Source organism: Hyperoodon ampullatus (assembly GCF_949752795.1).
Source record: "Hyperoodon ampullatus genome assembly, chromosome: 9".
Classification (NCBI taxonomy): Eukaryota; Metazoa; Chordata; class Mammalia; order Artiodactyla; family Ziphiidae; genus Hyperoodon; species Hyperoodon ampullatus.
The window spans coordinates 24,062,996-24,078,782 of record NC_136922.1 but is presented as its reverse complement, the minus strand read 5'-3'; the positions used below and the strand labels follow the sequence as shown (position 1 = coordinate 24,078,782).

At 49.6% G+C, this 15,787-nt stretch overlaps 1 protein-coding gene across 1 annotated transcript in view; it reads left to right on the top strand.

The window, feature by feature from the left end:
* TNS3 (tensin 3) overlaps nt 1-15,787 on the top strand; it is a 129,411-nt gene that overhangs the window by 76,011 nt on the left and 37,613 nt on the right. The window lies entirely within an intron of this gene.

Below are 15,787 nucleotides of genomic sequence, written 5' to 3'. Positions count from 1 at the left end.
CCTGGGCACGTGCCATACTTGCAGGGTCGAATTTGTCTGTGCACCGGCCCCGGGGAGGGAGTTAACGCAGTGGTGGTGGGTTCTTCAGCATCCCTTCCTGGTATGGACATTCCCCACCAGCCTTGAGAGTCCAGGATGGGCCTGGCCCCGGGCAGGTGGGGCGAGGATGTGGCTCAAGCTGAACTTACACTTTAAAATCGCTCTTCTCTGTAATTGTGGATTCCTTATGCGGCTGCTTTTCTGCCCTGGGGAAGCTGAGTGAGGGTTCCCACTTCTCATTAGATGCACTTTTGGGGGAGGGGGAAGCAGACATTGTGTTTAAATCCCACCTCTTACGCAGGGGAGGTTGTAGTGATGACAACTAGCTCCATTTTCCTTCTTTTTCCAGAGAAAACGAGATCCATGTGTCATTTAAGAGAAGGGCCATTTTTCTTCCAAAATTTCCTTTATGATTTTAGGACCATAGATGCTTGCTTTTAGCATAGAATTAAACTGCACGTCTTTCTTAGCAGATGTAACTGAAATGAAGGGTAAGAAGAAACGTGCGCTGTGTTGGTGCATTTGTTTGTACATGTAGGAGCACAGCATGAGAAGTGCCTGTGTTCCTGTGCGTGTGATGCATGGACTCACACACGTGAAGCCGTGTGTCTGTTCTTCTATGTTTTAATAATTTAGATAGAAGCAGAGGGACATGCCTCCATTTCCACACAGCCCCCTCCTCCCTGAGTCGACCACGATTAATGGCTAATTTGAACGTATTTAGTGGATTCCGGCTAGAGCCCAGCCCTCTGACACGGAATTCAGTAAGATTCCACCACTCCAAGACCAGGTTCACTGGAAACATGCTGGTGACAGCAGTAGAGGGTGGATGATAAGCTTGAGGAAAGAAAGTACCAGAGAAAACCTTCAGACTCACTAACAGCTCCGAACGTGGGCTGCTAGGGCCATTGTGTGGAGCATCACAAGCCCTTCCTGAACTTGAGAAGGGCCTGGGGGCTGAACGAGCTCAGCGTGCCCTGTGTGCGACGCGGGGCAACCATCCCGGCCTGGAGCATCAGACCCTGGGACAGACGTGGGCTGCATGGGCCAGCATGTCCATGTGTGACCGTGTGGCCCTGCACATCCAGTGTGGATTAGGCTTGTGTGCAGCCAGTGTGTCTAAGGAACTTTGGTGTGCAGATGTCCGCCTGGAAGAAGTAGGGCTTTGATTTCAAATACAAAAAGCAAACACGTGAAATTGGAGCTGTTTAATCTTAAGAACACCTTCCGAGTCTTCCATGTTTTCACTTCGGCAGTCCCCGAGGACGTTAGCCCAGGAAGAGCTCAGAGACACACACAGAGCACTGGCTGGGGGCCCCATGTGCTGTGCACGGTCGAGGGGTGGATGGTGGCTGACCCCTGAGACACAGCGATGGTGGTGGCTCACACTTAGAGACTACATTCACCCCTCTTCTAAAAATATAAGCAGAAAGCAGTGCAATTATAAACAGGGAAACAGAAAATAAACCAAAGAGCTGATTCTTTGAAAAGATCAATGAACTTGACAAACCTCTAGAAAGACTGACAAAGAAGAGGGAAGACACATGTGCTAATATCAGAATGAAACAGGGCTATTGCTGAAGACCCTGTAGAAGCCAAAAGGACAGTAAGGGAATAATACAGACAACTTATGTAGTGTTTAATGATAAGCACAAATTGTAAACAATGTGAAACAGACCATTTGAATACCCTGTAACTATTAAGGCAATTGAATTGGTAATTTATTAAACTCCCCAAAAAGAAATCTCCAGGCTCAGATGGTTTCACTGGGGAATTCTACCAAATATTTAATGAAGAAGTAACACTAATTCTACATAATCCCTTTCAAAAAATAGATGAGGAGGGAACACATTCCAATTCATTATTTGAAGGTAATGTTGCCCTGATACCAAAACCAGACAAAGGCAACAGCAAAAAAGATAACTATAGACTAATTATCCCTTATGAACATAGACACAAAACTGCTTCACCAAATAGAAGCAAATGGAATTCAGTAATATATAAAAAGAAGTATACACCATGGCCAAGTGAGACTTATTCCAGGAATGCACGACTGATTCAATATTTGAAAATCCATCAGTGCAATCCACTGTATTATCGGGATAAAGAAGAAAAATCACATGATATCAATAGATGCAAAAGAAGAATTTGACAAAATTCACACCCATTAATGACTAAAAACCCCAGCAAAATAGAACGGAGGGGAACTTCCTCAACCTAATAAAAAGCATCTACAAAAACCCTACAGCTAACACGACTGTTACTCCACATAATGCTGGAAGTTCTACAGGGGCACCATGCAAGAGAAGGAAATAAAATATAACAGATTGGAAGGGAAGAAATAAAACTGTCCCTTTTGGCAGATGTCATGATTGTCTATGCTGAAAATTCTAAGGAATCTACTAAAAAACCTCCCAGAACAAATAAGTGAATTCAGCAAGGTTGTTGGATATAAGATAAGCACTCAAAAATCAATTATATTTCTATATGGTAGCAACGAACATGTAGAAACCTGAATTTAAAATACAGTGTTGGGACTTCCCTGGTGGTCCAGTGGTTAATAAGACTTCGCCTCCCAATGCAGGGGGTGCAGTTTCGATCCTTGGTCAGGGAGCTAATATCCCACATGCCTCGTGGCCAAAAAACCAAAACATAAAAACAGAAGCATCAATAAAGACCTTAAAATAGTCCACATCAAAAAAAAAGTTAATAAAAAAATAAAAATACAGTGTCATTTATAATAGATCAGAAGTGAAATACTAAAATGTAAAACTAACAAAACACGTACAAGACTTATATGCTGAAAACTACACAGTGTTGATGAAAGAAATAAAAGAACATCTAAATAAATGGAGAGACATGTTCATGGGTTGGAAAACTCAACCTGGTACAGATGTCATTTATTCCCAAATTGATGCATAGTTTTAACACAATTCCTATCAAATTCCTGACAAGGTTTTTTTTTGTATATATAGACAAGATAATTCTAAAATTTATATGGAAAGGCAAAGGAACTTGAGTAGCTAAGACAATTTTGAAAAAGAATAAAGTGGGAAGAATGGATTTGCCTAATTTCCAGATTTATTATATAACTACAGTAACCAAGACTGTGTGGTGTTGGTGGAGGGACAGACACAGAAACCAATAGAAAGCCCCAAAATAGACTCATACAAATATGCCCAATTGATTTTTTTTGAAAAAGGTGCCAAAACAAGTCAATAAAGGAAAGATAACCTTTTCAACAAGTAATGCTGGAGCAAGTGGGCACCCACAGGCAAAAAAAAAAAAAAAAAAAAAAGAACATTAACCAAAGTCTCACATCTTATACAAAAATTAATGTATAATGGATCAAAAACTTAAATGGAAAATGGAAAACTATAAAACTTTTACCAAGAAAATAGGAGAAAATATTTGGGGTCCAGGCTGGGCAAAGGCTCTTAGGTTAGCACCAAAAGCATGATCCATAAAAGGAAAAATTGATAAATTAGACTTCATTAAAGCTGAAAATTTTTGCTATAGAAAGAACATGTTAAGAGGATAAAAAGATAAACTACAGACTGGGAGTAAATATTTGCACTGTGAATACTCAGCAGTAAAGAAACAAACAATCCAATTAGAAAATGGGCAAAAGATACGAAGAGACGTTTCACCAAAGAGGATGTACAGGTGGCAAATAATCACATGACAAGATGTTCAGCATCATTAGCCTTCAGTGAAATGCAAATAAAAGCCACAGTGAGACATCACTACAGACTTGTCAGAAAGGTGAAAAATAAAAATAGTGACAGCACCAAATGCTGGTGAGGATGTGGAGAAACTGGAACTCTCATTTACTGCTGGTGGGAACAGACAATGGTGCAGCCTCTCTGGGAAAGAGTTTGGCAGTTTCTTAAAGAAACTAAACATGCAACCACCATGTGACTCAGCAATTGCACTCCTGGGGTTTTGTCCCAAAGAAACAGACTTATACTCACACAAAAACCTGAACAGAAATGTTTATAGCAGCTTTATTCTAAATAGCCCCAAACTGGAAACAACCTGGGTGTCCTTCAGCAGGTGCATAAATAGACTGCAGTCCATCCACACCATGGAACACAGCTCAGCAACGAAAAGGAACCAGAATGTTGATGCAGCAGTGGTGCCACACCTGGGTGAATCCTCAGAGCAAAGCCATTCCCCAGAGTTTACATCCTGTATGGTTCCACTTACATATTATCCTTTAAATGGCAAAATTACAGAAATGGAGAACATATTAGTGTTTCCTAGGAGTTTGGAGGGGGTAAAGGTGGAGGGGGAGCGGAGGGGTCCTTGTGGGGTGGGAATGTTCTCTATCTTGACTGTATGAAGATCACCATCCTGGTATAGCTTAGTAAGATATTACCTTTGGGGGAAACTGGATGAAGAGTATAGGGGATCTCTGTGTGACTGTACCATGATCTCAACATTAAAAGTTTAATTTAAATCCCATTGGGGGAAATGGTGTGGATGTGGTTGAAACAGTATTTATTGGCTGTGAGTTGACAGTAGTTGAAGCTGGTGACGTCTTCACAGAGGTTCATCATACTATTCTGTCTACTTTCGTATTTTTTGGAATTTTCTATAATGAAAAGTTAAAGTATAAAATGAAGGAATACTTGGTGTGGAGTGGACCTGGGTGCAGTCTGCCTGTGTTTATCGAGCACTTCTGTTCCGCAGTGCTCTGCTGGGTTGGTGTGAGCCCAGAGACCCAGCCCTGCCCTCCTGGAAGTGCAGTAGGTACAGCAGGGATGGACCCAGTGATCCCACAACAGGGAAGAGCCCAGGACAGGACGATGGCACTCTGCCAATTTGTATTGGTTGTTTAGCTGGTGAGGAGGTCTGAGGGTTTGACGGGTGAGTAGGGTAGGTAGGAGCTAACTAGGTGAACGGAGGGGGACATTTGGGATGGAGAAACAGCAGGGGCGGGCCTTGTGGCAGAGGGTACTGCGGACCAGGACAGGATGGACACGGGGGTCTGGAGGGCAGTGGAGGGGTGAGAGGAGGCCCAGCCACAGCTGTTCTCTGCAGCCACAGAAGATGGGGGGTATGTCTTGAGACGGGGAGACAACTGCTCAGATTTCTGTTTTCACACATTGATCTGGCTGCTGTATGCACAACAGCAGTCGGAGCAGGCAGTGGGCTGGAGCACAAAAATGGTTTCAGAAATGATGGGAGGAGGTGGGTTGGATTTGTGGGAGATTCAGGTGGTGTCATCAACTGACCCCAGCAGAATGGATTTGGGCCTTTGTGACTATTTCTGATTTTGTTGCTATTAATATTATGATGGCAGTTATGTTCTGGCTTCTTTGAGTTTGTATGCCGTCAGTGCAACACTAACTACATAAAATTCCTCTGTGTGTCTTATTACATCAAACTTAGTCAGTGTAAACCCAGATGTTGTCAGGTTATTTCCTAGACAACCAGCAGACAAATGTCGGGGAGAAACAGAGCAGGACACCAGTGAAAGGTGGTAGAGACAGATTTTATTTGGTACTGTTGCAGCAGGGGAAGGAGCTGAGCTCAAATCCTAATGCAGCAAATACAGCCAAAGAGCAGTGACAGGGTCAGGGGATGAAAAGTTACTAGGGGGAACATCAAGGACAGGGACATTCTTGCCAAACTGGCCCAACAGGATCTTGCTGAAGACAGGCTGAGGGCTTAGACATCGAGGAGGAGTTGAGGAATTTGATCAGAGAGCAAGCAGGGGGGATGACTTAGCAGAATCCTTGCTAAAGACTGGGCCCTCCGAGGACAGACATCAAAGGCCAAGATCGAGGGTCCAGGACCCTATGTCCGGTTTGGTCAGGGAAGGAGAGTTTGTCTCAGGAGAGGCCCATGTTATCCCCTGGAACCTGGCAGTGCACCTTTGCCTGCAGCTCTTGCCCTCTGCTCTGGGTAGCACACATCCTGTTCTGTGTCCCTCCAGGTCCTGTGGCACTTAGTTTAAGCCCCCAGACTCCAGTTCCAGGGGTCCCGGGAGCCTGCCTGGCTCGTCCCCGCCACAGGCGCCTCATACCAACCCCTCACCTCTGCAGTAAACAAGCAAAGTAAACAAAAAGCAAGCGGAGGTTGGTGATGGGTGGACCAGAGCCCAGAGTAGCCGGCCCTTCCCCAGCATGTGCTCCCGATGCCTGGGCCTGGGCCTGGTGAGCTCCTCTTTTAAATCACAGTACCTGCCCCAGGAGAGTGAGGGATATTTAAATATTTACTCAAATAATGAATACTTAAATATGAATTCACATACTGTTGAATTCTCCTAGCAGTGTGTTGTAACTAGAACAGGAGGCCGTAACTTGAAGGACTGGGGACAGGTAGCGGGAGGTGACAGGGCGGCGGTAGGTGCTGGGCGGACAGCTGGCATCAGGGGCTGGACCGTGAGCTCCATGGGGGAGAGACGAGCAGGTTCTACCCACCTGGGACCCTCAAGGAGGAGCCTGGAATGGCCGCCCTCGGGACTGTATGTTCAGTGCATCCCTGACAGCCTACATGACACCCCAGGAAACACGTGTCTCCGGGGCCACCATCCTTAGAAATGCCAGATGCGAGTCTGATACTGTTAATTATAAAAAGAAATATATATTTGGTTTTCCTTATTTCTGGCACCAAGCTCCTAAAGCCTTTGGAATTTCTTAAGTGATTAGAGCATAACGATGTTTGTCATGTCAATGACGTGACTTTTGGAAAGGATGGAGGGCAGGTTGCCAGGGGAACCAGCCTTGTGATTGGAGGGTTGGAACTCTCAGTCCCACCCCCCTGACCTCCAGGGAGGGGAGTGGGGCTGGAAGTTGAATCAGTCGCCAGTGGCCAATGATTTAGTCAATCCTGCGTATATAATGAAGCCTCCAGAAAACCCCAAAAGGACAGAGTTCAGGCAGCTTCCCAGCTGGTGACCACGTGGAGATTTGGGGAGAGTGGGATGCCTGGAGAGAGCATGAAAGCTCCATGCCCTTCCCCATGCCTTGCCCTGTGCACCTCTTCCATCTGGCTGTTTCTGAGTTATAGCCTCTTATAATAAACTGTTGATCTAGTGAGTAAAATATTTCTCTGAGTTCTCTGAGCCACTCTAGCAAATTATTGGAACCTGAGGAAGGGCTCGTGAGCACCTCTGATCTATATAGCTGGTTGGTCTGAAGGGAGGGCAGTCCTGTGGGACGGAACCCTTAGCCTGTGGGCTCTGACGCTGTCTCCAGGTAGATGGAGTTGAGTTGAATTGTAGGAGCCCCGGCTGGTGTCGGAGTATTGCTTGTTCATGTGGGGAACCATCCCCAACATTGAATTGGGTGCAGAACATTTTAGAGCCTCAGCAGGAAATGCGTTTCTTGAAAACAAAAGTATTAGTAAGAGTTTAAGTAAAGGGGTCATTTAATCTCAATCCTCATGAAGGCAAAAGAGAGAAAATTGTGAAGTTCAAGGTTTAAATTACTCTGTCATTCGTAGCTGAAAGGCTAAGGAGTCTTGATGATATTTTCAAAATAAATGGGGAAAAAATATAAAGAAAGGTTTCATTAAAAATTTGTTTCTGATATATCTCAGCTTCCAACGAATCCATAAGAGATTTTTTTTTAATTGAGGTAAAATTCACATAACATAAAGTGAACGATTTGAAGTGAACAGTTCATTGCGTGGAGGACCGTCATCTTTATTTAGTTCCAGAGCATTGTCTTCCCCTGACGGTTTTACAAGTGGGATTTAGGGAACATCTGGGGACTTCTGGCTTCCATGAGCACCATTAACCGTTAGTTTACTGAAAGAGAAGGCCTTTATACATTTTGCAGCTTCTAGTTCGTAGACCCTTGTTCTGGAGAGAAGGGCTGGTGTTTTCAGGGCCCTGCCTGGGGCTGTGGGCGGTGACTGAAGGTGGAGGAAGACCTCTGACCCAGGGCTACTCTGAACTGGCAGGAAGGAGGCCCTGGCCTGGGGGGTGCAGGGTTTGCTTAGTGCTGTTGCCACCTCTTGGAGTTGGACTCAAAGGGTAAAAATGGGTGATGTTTTGCCAGAGGGAGGAAGAAAAGGAATATCCAGGAAAGTCTTGTTGAGAGAGAGGGGAAGAGAGAGAGAGAGAAAGAGAGAGGTTACTTGGAGGCAATGCTTTATTTTTGTTTAAAGAAAAAAAAGTTGTCCTTCTTCAAAGCTTGACAAATTGTAAAATGTTTCTACCAGACCTCCCCTTTCTTCCTGTACCCAGCTCAGTTTTCTTTTGAAATTTTACAAACTTAATGAGAGTGTTTATAATAGGAAAAAAGCATGTACTGAATGTGAACATGTGTGACATTTATAGACGTCCCTGATTACTTTGAATTTTGCAGAACCTCAAAAGCTATACATTTATATATGTATTTACAACATGTTTATATTTAGGTACATATGTGTATATAACGACGTATAGGAATATCCACATCTGTATACACATGGGATACACTTTGCACTCCGATTTGTGCAAAAGGACGCCTGCTGGTGAATGTGACCCCGTGTGACTGCCCTGGTTAGCAACTATTGCTACCCCCATTGCTGCCCCAGATTTAGAAAATGGAAAACAGGAAGGTTGACAGCTTCAAAGTATATTTAAAAATGAACATCAGTGTTGGGCTGCTGGAGGTCAGTGTGCAGTGCTGGCCTGTGCATGTGCAGTGAGCAGTAGTCTGCAGAGATGAGAGCACTCATTCACTCGAGTGGAATGAAGCTCAAAACATACAGGATGTTGGCATTCTGTACTGACACTTCATCCACCAAACAGGCTGGCTTGGAAGTGTCCCCACGTGAGCCGATGATTTCCCAACCACGTTGAATGCCATCTTTTGTTTGCGTGCTTTGAGTTTAAAGGCATCTTTGTTTCTCTAAATTTTTTATTTTTATTTTTTTAATTTTTGGCTGCATTGGGTCTTCATTGTGGTGCCTGGGCTTCTCAGTGCGGTGGCTTCTCTTGTTGTGGAGCACGGGCTCTAGGCGCACGGGCTCTAGGCTCGCAGGCTTCAGTAGTTGTGGCCTGCGGGCTCAGTAGTTGTGGCTCGCGGACTCTAGAGCGCAGGCTCGGCAGTTGTGGTGCACGGGCTTAGTTGCTCTGCGGCGTGTGGGATATTCCCGGACTAGGGCTCGAACCTGTGTCCCCTGCATTGGCAGGTGGATTCTTAACCACTGCGCCCCTAGGGAAGTCCCTCTAAATTTATTTATCAGCTCATTTCATCCCCCTTCTGGTGGACTGTTCTCGAATCTCAGCGTGTAAAAGTTATTCTGATGTGCTTCCAATGGGGTTTTTGCTGCTGTCCTGATTCTGAGCCCCGCAGGCCAGTGACCTGGGACCAGGCCCTAGACTTGGTGACAGACACATGTGAGCCCACAGTTGCCATTACACACCTCTTGCACAAGTTGCAGACCTCTTAAGACATTTTTTAAACTTAAGCAAAAATAATAATAGCGGTACTGTGCATGGTGTCATCTCTTAGAAATGAAGGTAGATTTCAACTTACATATATATGATGATGTACCAAATGTACATTGATTTGTATGTGATAACGTACGTGAGAATGTACCAGAAACTTGTCTTGCAATATCGTTTTTAAATTCCAAACACACTTGGTCATTAAACTGTTTCCAAAGCCTCATTGTCTATCAGAATTGTGCTCTGCCCCGAGATTGGAGACGTGGGTCGGTCTCGGCCCCGGAGTGGGCTGCAGGCTGATGATCCTCTGGCAGCAGTGGGTGTGGGCTCCAGAATCCACCTGCAGACCCAGCCACCACTCGGGCCCTGTGTGTTTTCACCTCCCCTCTGAACGGGGATAGGGCGCCTCTGAGAAGTGGGAACGACTTGAAAGAAAATGCACGTGCAGCCCTGGCCCGTAACATTTGAGGTGTTTTCTTACTGGAAGCATTCACCCGGTGCTGCTTGCAGTTCTTCCTTTCCTTACAAAGGCGCTCCCCTGCCCGGCATGGATTCCTAGCATGGTGTGAGGTAAATGAATCTGTGACTCTTGTCACCTCAGGCTGGCAGTCCCGGTGAAAACTCCACATTCTGCTGGGTACACTTGGGAAGATTTTGGATTATGAGACCTGAGAAGGGTGAAGATTTAAATCTGCCATCTGCCTCTCACCCTTTGTTACTGGCTGTGGTCCACCCAGCTCAGTGCCTTTGGAACCTGGTACCCCCAGATTAGGGTGCCTCCTTGACAGAGAGGGGCACCGGCCAAACCACCGTGATGAGGTAAAGAAGCTTTGTGTTTGGTTGAAATCTGTCATGTGCTAGTATGTTTTTGCATATATGTATTGCATAGCACTCGGATGCACCTTGGATGTATATATTCACAGTTATTCCCGGACTGAGGAATTCATTGCTTTTTGAGCTTTTACCACGTGCCGTGCACTTACATATGTGCCTATGTAGAGAAAGAACAAGTTTATAGAAAACACAAAAGCCAGGGGAATATGAGAATTCCATAGTTTGACAAAAAGGAAAACCTTTCCTATGCCCCAGGGCCCGGCATGCACTTGCTGGGCATCTTGGGGTGAATGTCGTATGTCCTCAGGTCTCTGTGGGTCACGCACCGGGACAGACGGACCATGTGATGTTACAGTTAGATTTCCTGGAGCAGCGTGAGGTTGGGCTGCTGTGAAGTCAGTGTATAACTGAGGTCCTGGGGGATGGCTTTTTGGGTTTGTCTTTAATTTCTTCTCTGCAAAAGCAGACCATTGAATTGGACCTTAAGAAGCCCAGAGCAGTGCCTCCCTGGGTGCTGGTGGGCAGGTAATCCCTGGGAAAGCAGCAGGAGGGTGTCAGAGTGGCCCTGAGGATCCCTGTCTGATGTACTGGTCATTCGGGGTCTTTCTAACATCCCTCCTCGTTCTATTTTACTAGGGCAGAGCCTGTGCTGAAGACGTGCAGGTCCCTGGGAATCTCCTCTCGGTGGTCCCCGCCCTCCCCTCCTGTGTACACGGGAGAAGCCCACAGTTTGTCTGCATGGCCCCCTTTCTCTGAAGCAGCTTCCTCGTAAGGCTTCTGAGCTTCCTTTGCTGTGTCATGTACCGAGTCCTAAGGGAGACCCTGCAGATACCCCATTGTTGGGGGAGCAGTGGCCCTGGATTCCGTGTCATTGAGTGAACGCTGGGCGGGACGGAGTGCTGAGAGGTGACAACACGGCCCCCCGTAAGGATGTGTCAGGCCAGCAGGCCCGTCAGGGGCTGGGGGGCTGGAAGACACTGACCAGCTGGTGCCTTTGGATGGCACACGCCCCTCTGGAGGCATAAGAGGGGGCTGTGGAGGGGGACCCTACTGGCCTCCCCGTGCCCTTCCAGGTGCTTTAGCCATCACTTTGGTGTCCTTGGCTCGCCTCAGGGCTCTCTGCCCTCTCTCTCGCATCCCAGATGGCTAAGGCTTTCTGAGGCTTCCCCCGGAAGAGGAACTCGCGTCGCCTCTCGCTCTGCCCTCCCACCTTGCTCCTCTCACGGCAGCCCAGGCCTCGCCCTCCTGCCCCATAGTTGCTCCCCGCCCCTTCCCTCCCCAGCAGTGTTTCACAGTTCCGCGGTCACCTCCCGTGTTGTGGCCCTGACTGTGCAGTGTGTCGGAGGGCCGTCCAGCCCCGCCTGTCACGGTGGAGCGGGTCCCAGGCCGACCCTGGGACAGCCCGCCCGGCTCTCACCCGCCCTGGGATGTGCCTCCCAGTGGGGTGGGCTCCGTAAGGACCCAGCCTGCAGGAAACGGGGGCCTGGATTGGGGTTATGTCCCTCTCCCTCTGTAGCTCCCAAACTATTGTCTGTCTGTGTTTCACTCATCAGTACGTCCTGGCATCTAACATAGATAAGGTTTGGGATAAAAGTTTGTGCTGTTTTCTCCTAAGTGAGTAAATAAGTGAGTGCGTAGGAGAGAGACGCCTTTGACTTAAAGGGAAGCAGGCACACAGCTTCTCGGAGTGCGGAGGAGGGCAGCAGGGGTCGATGGCTCGGTGGCCGGCACGACGTGTGCAGGGGAGGGTTGGCATTGCCGACAGTGGACAGTCTGTGTCTGCACTTGATCCGTGATTCCACTAGGGCTAAGTGGGTGACCTTGCAGGTGTGAGCATCCATGGGTACCCACCTCCCGCTGACCCAGATCCTAGGTGCTAGGTAGGGGCAGCATAGGCTTAGGGGAAGAGTTTTCCGAATGTGACTTTTCATCAGAATTTCTGCCCCTTGCAGCACCACCACGAAATCTTTGTCCCTGTTGCTCCAGCTAAGCATAAGAGAGAAGGAAAAGGGGCAGACAGATCTCCAGAAGGTTCTGAAGTGTCTGTCAGTCCCCACCAGAGTTGCCCTGGTCACAGATGCGGCATTCTTCCCCTCCACCCAGCCATGGGCTGCCCCAGACGTATCAGGCCCACAGAGTCCACTGGCACCAAGGGAAGGACCCACCCTGGGGAGCGCTGCTTCATCACTGTCCTTCCTGGGCCTGGCTGCCAGACGGCCGCCTTCCTCTCTGTTCAGGGAGCGGTGGGCCACGGGAAAGGCCTGTCCATCCGCTGGCTGAGCCTGCCCTGGGCTGTGGTCAGGCATTTCCTACGGATCCTGTGCAGGAGCCACTGCCCTGCAGGCACATAAACAAGCTGGAGGATGTGCCCTGCTCAGACCTCTGGGGCAGAGGGTCCTTGGGATCTTCTTGGCCTGTAATTTAGAGAGGTGGCCTGAAGGTCCCAGGCATGCCTGTCTCTCCTGGTGAGAGGCGTGTACCTGTCAACTTTCACCAGGTTGATGAGTGTGTCAGAGGGTCACACCAGAGCTGGGCAGGTGTGACTCCACGCAGTGTGGTTGGAGCGTGTTCTGGAAGCCTGCTTGCAGGCGCCTGGTCCCATCGTGGTGTGGTGAAGGCAGTGCCAGTGCCAGCCCATGAGCAGGAAAGGGGCCTCCCGGGAGGGATGTGGGACCTTCTCTTTCAGGGAAGACTTTAGTGTATGTGGCATCAGCACCAGGATTTAACAGATGAGTGGGACTGTGCCCAACCCGAAAGGCAGGAGGGGCAAGGGGCGAGTGCCCACCCCCAGCTGCGCTTGGTGGGTGTAAACCTAGTAATGCACGTATCTACTGCCTGGAGCTTCGGCCTCAAAAGCCACACACGGGACAGAGCCTCTCTACTCTGCCATATGGACTTGTTACTGTCAGATCTCAGGTCACGAGGGACAGAGCGTGGACTTACCTGAATGAGGGGGATAATGTCCCAAGTCTTACAAAAATGTGGGATCACTTGAAACGGGCTTTGAAGAGTATATAGGAGTCCACCAGATTGCTGGATGGTGGGGCTGGCCTTTCAGAGAGGGGGAAGAACATGAGCAGAGAAGAGGGAAGAAAGGGATGGAATGTGTTTAGACCTACCAACAGCCTGTTGGTGGACTAAGCTACCAGCCAGGTGGAACAGGCTACGTGGTTAGAAAAGAGACTCTGCAAACTGGGAGTGGTAGGGCATGGGAGCCGCTGCGGCCAGGAAGAAAACCTGCAGGGTTTGACAAGAGGAAGGTTCCCCAGGCTGCCCTGGGCAGGGGATGGAGTGAAGGCCGTGGGGCTGGGGACTGGGACGGAGGAGAGGCAATGCCCCTGCCCCGGGGGGAAGGGACGGGGCGTGGACCCTGGCTGGCAGGGGTGGGGTGCGGAGCTGACCAGGGACTCCGGCGGTTGTGGAAGCTTCTCTTTTGTGAGCATTGGATCCCGGGGAAGCAGGTCTGCCTTTGGGGGAGATGCCTCTTGAGGCGCAGATCCTGGACAGGAGGCCCGCTTGAGGGGGCGGTTTGGGGGGGCTGGCGACCCTGGGAGTCTTCAGCCCCACGCGCGCGCGCGCAAGCTGCTTGTCCCTTGGGTAGCGCCGGGCCTGGGGCTGAAACTAAGCTGTGGAGGGTTTCAGCTGGGAGTTTGCAAGAGATTAAAGGCAGGGAAAGGGGAAAAGGGGAAAAGAAATGAAAAGGAAGCAAATCGCGCAGCAGAGCGAGGCGGGGCCACTGCCTTTTGGAGGCACTCAATGGGCAGGCTGCCCGCGACAGCCAGCGGCCGCCCAGCAAGCCCGGATTCTTTCCCCGGACGAGCTCTTTCCCTGCCGCCCTCTGAATGGGCCTCCTCAGAGGCGGCCGTCCCGCGTCCCGCCCCGATTCCCCTGGGACGCCGGAACCCAGAGTCGCCCTGCCCCGGTGGGTGGGGGACGCCGCTGGGGACAGCCCTGGGAGCGCCTTCCACCCGGCCCCTGACCTCCCGGGCCGTCTGTGGACTGACCAGCGCCCCAAGGTGCCCAGGTAAGCACCGCGCTCAGCCCCAGCTCTCCTCTGCAGCCTCTGGCCACGTCTCCGGGGCGATGCTGAAACCTGATCTCTGGGGTGGTGGCGGGGGGAGGGGACGGGGATGGGGGTAGTGGGAGGAGGTGGGATGCAGAGTCCCAGGGCCAGGAAGCAGGGGAGACCGGACTTGGGAGGAGGGTGACTCTTCCAGTGTCTCCTGTCACTTGAGGACAGCCCTCAGGTCCGAAGGCTGTGGGACAAAGCGCCCCAGCCCCAGAGCCTGGAGGGCTCCTCCTTCCAGGAGAAAGCCATGCTTTGTCTTTGCCGAGACTCACTGGGGCAGAGGAAAGCCTGGTGTACAGATGTGCGGCTTTCCGGAGCCGGGGCTGCTTCCCAGCACAGCACATTCTTTTGCTGAAACCGAGAAAGCCCGCCTGCCCGGTTCCAGGGCCGTCTGTCCACCCCCAGAGCCTGTGAGGGATCTCGGGCTGCCCTGAGGACAGAGGGCCCCGAGGCTGTACCCAGGTGCTCCTGCTTCTTAGGGGAAGCAGTACTTTTACTAAATGCAGCAAGCCAGCCTCAGGAGCAAAGCTGAGGTTTCAAAATGAGTTTGCCCGTTGTCTTGCCCACTCGGAGCAATCAGAGGGAGGGTTTTAGAGTCCTTGACTGTGAAACAAGACACACGGTCACTGAAATAACCTGTCCACAGTATTAGCAGAGCTTCCAGACGGTAGAGTGTCTGGGTCCTTCCATGCATCTTACCTCTGAAACGTCCGAGGTGAGCCGGGCCAGCACCGTGGGCCCAGCCTCTGAGGGTGGCACGTGCCTGGATCAGAGTAGCCACCCTGGGGCATCTGTGCCTGAGGATTCCGCTGGTGTTCAGCATTCTACTGACCCTGGGCTAATACAGCACTGTGTGTGTGTCTTAGCTGGAAGGATGAGGGTGATCAAGAGGGAGACAGAGGAACACTCCCTCTTAAGAAAGGAAAGCCCAGGCCATTGAGCAGTCTGCCTTCTCACTTTTTCCAGCCTGAAAGTCTTGTAAGTTCTCCCTTCTAGGACTGGGAGGTTTCTCCGCAGCTGAATGGATGATAATGTCTGTTCAAATGTTTCCTGACATTTTAATGCAGTATATACACGATAGTAGTTTTCCATGAATTCCATATGTATATCAATATGTTACAAATTATCTGGTTAGGATGGAGATATTTTTCCAACTCCAAAGGTGAATTTAAGAGAGTTTTGGTCCGTTTCTGTCAGGTGACGGTGGCTGTTGGGATCCCAGGAGCCGGCTTCTGGTGGCACTTCCTACAGGCGCTCTTTCTGAGTGGGAGCTGCGGTCCCAGGGCTGCAGGCTACTCCCAAAGGCCCCGAGCCTTCTCTGCACATGGGGAACTCGCACAGCAGGCTCCTCCGAGGTAGTGTTACGCTGTATTTGGAGGGAAAAGACAGTGACTTTAGGACAGGGTTATTCTGTTACATTAAGGCTGCGGACTTTGAGATCTCCCTCATGG